Source organism: Varanus komodoensis, unplaced genomic scaffold (assembly GCF_004798865.1).
Source record: "Varanus komodoensis strain SLA01 unplaced genomic scaffold, ASM479886v1 scaffold1, whole genome shotgun sequence".
NCBI lineage: Eukaryota > Metazoa > Chordata > Lepidosauria > Squamata > Varanidae > Varanus > Varanus komodoensis.
Genome location: NW_025335268.1, coordinates 41294597 through 41304130, shown reverse-complemented (window position 1 = coordinate 41304130; position 9534 = coordinate 41294597).

Sequence of the window (9534 nt, the reverse complement as noted above, 5' to 3'; positions counted from 1 at the left end):
TGGATTGCCAATAGTAACAATCTGAGACATGATTAATATCTGTGTACACTCAGACAAAAATGAAATAGTAGGACACATGGGAGAATCAAAAATGGAACAGAAGCAATCGTTTCATAGAAGCAAAAGCCATTTTACTGTGCTATAATTATTTCTAGGCTGCAACAACTCAGTTTTTCCACACACTGATGAAGGAAGTGAATCATTGTTAATATATATTTATATAGATTGGAATTGCTGCCCAACCCCATGCCAAAGGCTTTCAGAAGAATATATGGGTCCAAAACTTTCGGTATGATGAGAGTGCCTCATGGATTAATGATTCTGGAAGCAAATTAGAAGACACTGTGCAGGCAATAAATAACAAATGAAATTGAAAGGGCCCAGAGTGGACAAATTACAGAAAATCCTACTGTGTTAAAGATACATTCTCTTCAATGTATCAGAAATCAAGAAAAGATTAAATGCAGCCACCAGAAACTCATCATTAATTGCTGCACCATCTTCCAGTGTGAGGACTTTAATTTCTATGACTAAGGAAATACCAAGTTGAAAATCAGAAGTATATATTTGCATTTTAAGAAGCAGAAATAAAGTTGATTTTCTCTTGTTTTGCTTAATACATCCAAGATGTAGCAGAATAGGCTGCCAGAACATTAGCAACCAGGTAAATGGCTGACATTTCATGAGGCAGGAGAAAGAAGGCAAATCCAATTTTAGGAGGTAAAGACTTGTTAGCATATCTTTGGTGACCATCTAACTGCAATGACAGAGCCATTTCCCTGAGAGTAAGTCTCACTGAACTGAGTGGGACACTTATAAGTAAACAAGCATAGAATTGCACTGTAAAAGGGCAGATGCTGGCTCATTCATATGAAATAAAAGTTTCTGTATGGATACACAAAGGATGCGTAAAGCTGTTGCATAGCTGTAAGGAACCATAGCTGCAGGGAACCACTAAACATAGAGAGACAATGCCTCATTCAGTCAGTCTTGTATCCTGCTTCATCTTAGAAGCTAAGGAAAAATACTACCATTTCACTCCAATGAATTAGAAATCATGGAATCCCTGAATCATGGAGTAAGAAGAGGAAATATCCATTTCAAGCAACTTTTCTTTGCAGAATCTGCAACAAATTATTCCATTACAGCATCTCTGACAAAATAAATTCAGATATTTTCAGATATGGTTAGCTTTTAAGTAAACAGAGCAATTAGGCCCGTTCTTTTTTATGTTTTCTACCGTGACAGACTGGCAGGAATAAAATATAAATATCTCACAATTATGAAAAGCACACATGGCATAGGAATCACAGCTTGCCTCCGTAGAAAGGGGATGATCATTTTCTAGTTGCTACTTGACATTCCACTGAGGGAAGCAGTGACGCACCTGTGGCCTTCAGGTGGGCCACTTCTATGCTTTGCTGGTATGTCTGCACTCAAATAAAAGAAGAACCAGAAGATCAGAGAAATTGTGTGGCGGAAACAGAGGACCAGCAGACTTCCTGGTTGTATGCAGGCAAAGATACAGAGTAGGAGATATGCAGAAATACACTTTCCTTGGCTCCTCACACCATTAGGTGATGAAAGCTGACAGTAAGAACTCAACTTGATACGGAATGTTTGTGGAGCAGTGGGGATGGAAGCACAACCTGGACCGTGCATTGAAAATTGCCCAGAAGCTCAACCTTTCCATTTACAGGAAACGTAATAAAATTTTTAACATTTTGTCCACAAGGTCAGATTTTAGCGGAGAACGGTAATGAACATCTTCAACGCTGAGCCACCAAACTGAATATGACATTAATGAGGAACTGCTTAATGCAGTTCAACACTGCTTTGATGGCCATTTTAATTGGATTGCTGCTGGATTGAACAGAGAACCTGCTGACAACATCAGAAAGCCCGTGGCTTGCACTGTGCAGGGCTTCTTAAGATGTGAATACAGCACAATCTGCATGTATAATGAATCTCCAAGCTGCATGGCCCCCTTCCAGGCTGGGTAATTTGCTGGTGCCTTCAGAGGACCATGGGGGGATTCATTATCAAGCCTGTGGCCACTGATTTGAGCAAGCTTTTCCCGTTAGGAAGACATGCAAGAACTTCCTGATTCATCAATTCTACAAGGGCACAAGTATCTTAATTTAAGCTGCATGGTCGCTGAAGGCCCTTTGCATGTGCCGATGCCAGGAGCAAGCATGGCTTCGAGAGAAGAGGGACAGGGTACCAGAATTGCACGAATGAGCACATCAGCATATGCTGGAGTTTACACTGCAGTGTCACAAACGTATCATATAATTCATTATTCCTTAACCTAACAGATCTGAACGAAGCAGCGAGTGTTTTCTGCCTTTGGAGAAACACTGAGATATTTCAATGTTTATTTTGTCAAATTCAGATTTAAAAACCTTACAACAAACAGAGAGATTACTGAAGGCCAATGTTGTATCACATGTCGTGTGAGAATCAGGGTGGCATGGTGGGTAGAGTGTCAAACTGAGCACCTGTGAAATCCAGGTTCTAGTCCCTGCTTGACCATGGAGCTCACTTGAGTGACTTGGGGCTAGTCATGGACAGCCTAATCTACCTCACAGGTTTGCTCTTTTGAGCACACACGGTAAAGGAATGCCTTGTACACTGCCATGGGTTCCTCACAAGAATAGGAAAGGCAGGTTATAAAGGCCATATAATAATAATTTTATCATGCACAGCAGACGTCCTTTTGACTGGCAGTATCAGTCCAGAATAACATCTGAGGTTGTGGTGATCTGAGAACCAGGAACACAGTAACTGTCATGCACATGAAGATAAAAGGATGCCATGATGTGCTGAAGTTATCAGGTTCACCCCATATTTCTTGATAATTTTGATTCATGGGTTAATTTTTTCCAATGAGGTGACATCCCACACATGGGGGCAGGGTACCAGGGACAGAGTCACTTTGATGGCGGCCTCCCAGATATGGAAATCTTCCATGATAAGTCAGCCCGGACCTCAGAGGTGATCTTAAAACTTACAGTAAATAAATCAAAGTAAGACTTTTTAGTTATGATTTTGTCTCTGTGTTTACAATTTATGTGTTTATATTTGTTTATGCTTTATGATATTTGTACACTTATTATTGGTCTATGATAAGAGTTTCTCTGGATGAATTGTTCATAGAGTTGGTTATACAGTTTATATGCAACATTTAAATAGCATTTTGGTGACACAAATCAATTATATTATTTATGATTCTAGTACTTTAAATATCAATTTTGGAGAAATAAATCCTTGCATTTTAGTACAGAACACTTGTTACTATTACATGGATAGCCCTGAAGGCCACCACACAAAAAAAATAATGAGGTGACAAACCTAGACATCATGTTTAATGCATGCAATGCATAATGCATATGTTGCTTGGACATAATTATTATCTGTATAACAATTCCTTAAGCATACATGTGTGACAGCGGAGGGTATATCCTATTGTGCTAAGAACTGTGCAGTTTCGGTGAGAAACAATTCAAGTGGAGAAAATATAAGACTATAATAATATAAACATTTCCTGGAGAATATACCTTATTGAACAAAGTGCATTGAGTAGATATGGATAAGACTGAGCTGCCTGCATGAGCAAATGAACTGAATTTATTTATTTATTTATTTATTTATTTATTTATTTATTTATTAAAACATTTTTATGCCGCCCCATTCGCCGAAGCCTCGGGGCGGCTTACAACATAGATAAAACATTAAGTTAAAATATCCATATAAAATAATCTTAATTAAAACACACATTATAAAATAAGCCGCCCTGGCCAGATAAAATTCAATTGTATTTAGCATTTAAAATGTTGCTTAAATAAAAAGGTCTTAGCCTGGCGCCGAAAAACAAATAACGACGGCGCCAGGCGGACCTCTCTGGGGAGCGCATTCCATAACTTAGGCGCCACCGCTGAGAAAGCCCTTCTCCGAGTAGCCACCCTCCTAATTTCTCTCACGGAGGGCTCCCGGAGAAGGGCTCCCGGAGAATGAGTTCTTAATGTTTGTGTGTATTTAAAAAATAATTCACTCACAGAATATTTAGCTTACAACAGTTGTTCCTGGATGAAATGCAATATTGTGAGAGAAGACATTGGTTTCCGCAAGAGGATTTTACCTTCCTCTCGCTTCCACCCAGCCCATGCATCCCGAATCATGTTCACTCCTTGGCGGATGCATGGGCTACTTCAGGGAAGAGGAGAATCATTTCTCCCCCCATTCTACTGAGGAAAACTCTTCTGTCATCAGGAGGGTTTCAGTGGATCTTACTCTCTGCTCAGTTCTCTAGCTGATGCCTGCATTTTTGCACACTTCTAGTGGTTCCAAATGTAACAAAAACAAATGATGCTTGACAATGTCATTGCATCAGATAAGTCTGGCCAGGTAGCCCTGTTAGTAACAATTTAGGTCTGAAGGTGAGCCTTGAGTCAGCCAATGGGGTGGCCACCCTTAATTTCTGATATATACAATGGGAGAAAGAGAGCACAACTTCTCAGGACTCTTTTGAAGGTGAGTGAGAAGAGTGACAGCAAACGATGGTTGTGACTAATGGGAAGCACTGCCACATCTACAAGCATCTCTCAAATGGGAACCCTTTGAAGTGATTATCATGTAATGCTTAGGCTGTTGTTCTACACCTTAGAGAGTGACACCCACCTTTGAGACAACATCTGGAGGAGACAGTCCAAGGGAATGTATGCTTCAATTATTTAGAATGAGACATGACATGTTGAAATCATCTGTCGGTTTGTTTTTCAAAAGACAAGGACATGAAAATTCAAATCTCAGTGTAGCATCATCCCTCAGAGTTCCTCAGAGCTTGGGAGCCACCGTGGAAATAGAAACTGAAATTTTACCTTTTTACATAAAGGAAGAGGCACGGTGCAAATGTATTTCTTGTCTCTTTGTCTGTCCAGTCTGTATTTGAGCTCACACTTTCCGTTTCAATGGAGCAATAGTTAAACGGCGTGGGGAAGGAGGTGCATGTTCACTCTGAGGTATGTCCACTTGTGCTTTAACAGGTCTTGTTTCCAGATAACTGTGCATAGGTTGTAACAGAGGTTTATACAGTTGTGTATCGCATGGAAAAAGGGGAGGGAGAGAGTGGTAATTCTCCTTCTCTTGAAAGGCATGTATAAACTATGCACAGTTACCTGGAAACAAGACATCTCTTCAAACCAATGAACAGGAAATTCGAAAGAGATAAAGTACATATTTAATGAAAGGCATTGGTCACTAAAAGATGTTATGAAGGCTATATTCATATATCACTTTAAAGTTATATTGGTAAGGGGGTAGGGAGCTTTATCCTTTACACCTGTTCAGTCTCAAGTTGGAGCAGGAAACCCCCAAACCAAATCTGCAATTTATATTGCCAAACACTGGCCCTTTAAAGCAGGCATGAAAGGATGAGCTGGACTGGGGTTGCGGTGCATGAGGGGACAATGAACCCCCCTAGACATGATTCCAGGCACCCTAAAAGGGAAGCAGTGCCTTTAAAGTAAGCTGAGGCTCAGGAGCAACATCCGTTGTTGGAGAAGCTGCTGCTGATGCCCCCCTTGTGGACTTTCCAAAGCATTTGGTTGGCCATTGCATAAAGCAAGTCAGTGGACTATTCTCTGATGGGACATTGAGCCAGCAAATTCTGCTGTAGCTCCACCATGGAACTGTTTCTATTGGCAGCATCCAATATTCTCCCACTGCTAGTGCAATGATAAGGTCACAGATTCTGCAGCAATGGACATTTTGCAACCAAGCCAGATGCTTGTTACCGGGGCATATCAAAAAAGCTTGCAGATGGGAATGCCACTGACCTGGCCCGTTCCAGAAATTGGTGCTCCCAATTATTTCAGGATTGCTGTCAGAACCACTAGTTCCAGATATGCCTGGTGATCGGTTCCACAAATGCAACAGAAACAGTGAGGGCACTGCAAAAAACCCTGCAAACTCATGAACTGGTTCGTAGGTGCAACTGAAAGGTAGAGATGACCAAAGTTACTTGTGAAGATAGACAGAAATTATTAATGGAACAAACTAATGGGTTGTATGCTAAAGGATTTTGTGGCAGAGCTGATAAACCAAGAGCTGCACTGAAACTGTAGGAGAAGATCAATTCAACTATCTCAGCTGTGGAATGAATGGCTTAAGGTAGGCAGAGGAAAAGGAGAACATGATGAAGAGTTTCAAATGTGGCTATCACATATTGATTAGAAGTAGCCAGATGCCTCTTTTGCCGCAGGCCTCTTGTAGGAATGAGTGTTCTTTATTGACAAAATGCCGTATCCCCTTTTCATTACAAAATAATGCCACAGCAAGGCTCAGCTAATAACATGCAATAAAATAAGACAAGCTCATGCACCCCCCCCCCCCGCTAAACAGTCAGGCAATGGAGAACTGTAATGCAAATAAACAACAGTTGGCACAATGCAGCAAAACCCACGAACATAAAAAAAGTAGAATACTTTTGTAAAAGTTGACGTGGAAAATAGAAGACTGTAGGGGTGTTGTTAAATGCAACACCATGGTAATGGAAATCCCCTGATACAATGGAACTTTCTCCCTCTCTCCTTCCTGCTGCAGCCCTCTGTGCAGGCCTCTGTGCTCTTGAAGTTCCCCAAGCAGATTTGGAAGGTATGTGCAAGGCTGTGAGTGGGGGAGGAATTGCCTCATTGGAATTCCACTAAAGAAAGTGGCCTTGTCAATGGACTGGCAGTGGCTACAACCCAGTGAGACCTGAATGCAACGATGGCATTGTTGTCATCAAGGCAGAATTTCAGATCAGACTCAAAACTCCAGCTGAATCCTAGAGGCAGAGCCTGGTCTTCGGAGCCAGTTGCGTGAGTTTTGCTCACAGGACTGAGCAGTGGGATTTAAGCAGCTGCACCAGGGCATATTTGCATCATGTTTTTATCTCTGGCTCCACTGTTCAAGATGTTCTTGCCTCTGCAAAAGTGGTTTGCAGGCTTAAAGAATTATCTTATCATTTGTTCAGAGATGAGTCTTCTGAGGGCTTCCCCCGCGTTTCATGAACTATTTTTCTGAAAGATACGAAGACCCAAATTGGGAGGTGTAATCTATATTATATTTGAATTAACCTGGATGCATTGATGCTGTAGGGCAACATAGCTGATGGGGAATTAATGTGCACACTTCTTTAAAACATTTAACATAATTATGCTAACTTTGAGGATGCACAATGAATTACGCAAAGTACCTGTCTATAGCAAAGCCTGATATAATTACATAACTAAGAACCACTGTCAAGAACCAAATACCTTTGGTATAATCTATGCATAACCTATATAATTTTGGCATATTTTAGTGAGGTTAGTTTGTCACATCGACATAATGAGGGCAAGCCATAAAACACTCTACACTATGAGGTTGAGCACATGCTAAAACTTGCAAACCCAGACAAAATATTAGTAAATCATAGGCTTTCTAGTAATTATAGTGAATTATGAACATTTCAGAAGTGAGAACTGCAATGCAGGCTTAAAGTGCTGTCTACTTCTTAGTTCCAAGGTGAGTCTTTTTAGTGTTTCCTCAGAACTGAAGACCCCATAAGCTTGAATAACAACAACACACAAGATGGTGCTAATACCTTGAGTGCAAGATGCATGTGCCCACCACAGGCGGGGTCTGGACATAGGGATAGAAACGAGGTGTCCCAGTATAATTCTGACGGTTGAAATGTGTTTAAAATGGTTAGAAATGATGAGCTGTCCATAAAAACTACTAAAGGAAGGCATTTTCAGATTCACCATCTTTTCAATGGAACACTACCTCTATATTAGGGTTAGCGGTGCGCACCACGGTAGGGTTAGGGTTAGAAAAGTGAGGTGTCCTGGCATGCTTCTGATGGTTGGAATGTGTTCAGAATGAGGAGAAATGAAGAGCTGTCCAGAAAAACCTACTCAGGGAAGGCTTTTTCAAAATCACCATATTTTCAAAGCAATTTTGCCCCTGTATTAGGGTTTGGGGTGTGCACCAGGTTAGTGTTAGAGTAAGAGAAACGATGTGTCCTGGCATGATACTGATGGTTGGAATTTGTTTAGGCTGCGCAGAAAGAATGAGATGGCCAGAAAAAGCTACTCATGGAAGGATTTTTCAAAATAGCCATCTTTTCACTTAAACTTTGAACTTCTATTAGGTTTAGAAGTTTGCGTAAGAGTAGGGTTCGGGTGAGAAAAATGAGGTGTACTGGCATGATTCTGATGGTTTGAATCTGTTTAGAATGGGCAGAACTGATGAGGTGTCAAGAAATCTTCTCAAGGAAGCCTTCTTCAAAATCGCCATCTTTTCAATGGACATTTACCCCTATATTAGGGTTAGGGGTTTGCACCTGGGTAGGGCTAGGGATGGAGAAACAAGGTGGCCTAGCATTATCCTAATGGTTGGAATGTGTTTAGAACACTTATAAATGATGAGCTGTTGAGAAAACCTACTCAAGGAAGGCTTTTTCAAAATTGTCATCTTTTCAATGGAAATTTATCCCTATATTAGGGATTAGAGTGTAACCCAGCATAGGGTTAGGGTTAGAGAAACGCGGTCTCCTGGTATTATTCTGACGGTTGGAATGTGTTTAGAATGGTTAGAACTGATGAGCTGTCCAGAAAAACTAGTAAAGGAAGGATTTTTCAGGATCGCCATCTTTTCAATGGAACATTACCCCTATATTAGGGTTAGCGGTGTGCACCAGGGTAGGGTTAGGGTTACAAAAACGAAGTGTCCTGGCATGATTCTGATGGTTGGAATGTGTTTAGAATATGTAGAAATGATAAGCTGTCCAGGGAAAGCTACTAAAGGAAGAATTTTTCAAAATCGCCATCTTTTTAATTGAACTCAGCCCTATGTTGGGGTAAGGGGTGAAGATCACGGAAGTGTAGGGTAAGATGAATGAGGGGTACTAGCCGTAATATAGTAAAGTTCAATTCAAAATATGGCGATTTTGAAAAAGCCTTCCTTGAGTAGCTTTTCCTGCAAAGCTCATCCTTTCTGCCCATTCTGAACACATTCCAACCATCAGAAGCATGCCAGGACACCTCCTTTTTCTAACCCTAACCCTACCCTGGTGCACACCCCTAACCCTAATATAGGGAGGAAGTTCCATTGAAAGAGGGCTGTTTTGAAAAAGCCTTCCTTGAGTAGCTTTTTCTGTGCAGCTCATTCTTTCTGCCCATTCTCAACCCATTCCAACCATCAGAATCATGCCAGGACACCTCGTCTTTCTAACCCTAACCCTACCCTGGTGCACACCCCTAACCCTAATACAGGGCGGAAGCTCCATTGAAAGAGGGCTGTTTCGAAAAAGCCTTCCTTGAGTAGTTTTTTCTGCACAGCTCATTCTTCCTGCCCGTTCTAAACACATTCCAACCATCAGAAGCATGCCAGGACACCTCGTTTTTCTAACCCTAACCCTACACTGGTGCACACCCCTAACCCTAATATAGGGAGGAAGTTCCATTGAAAGATATTGATTTTGAAAAAGTCTTCCTTGAGTAGCTTTTT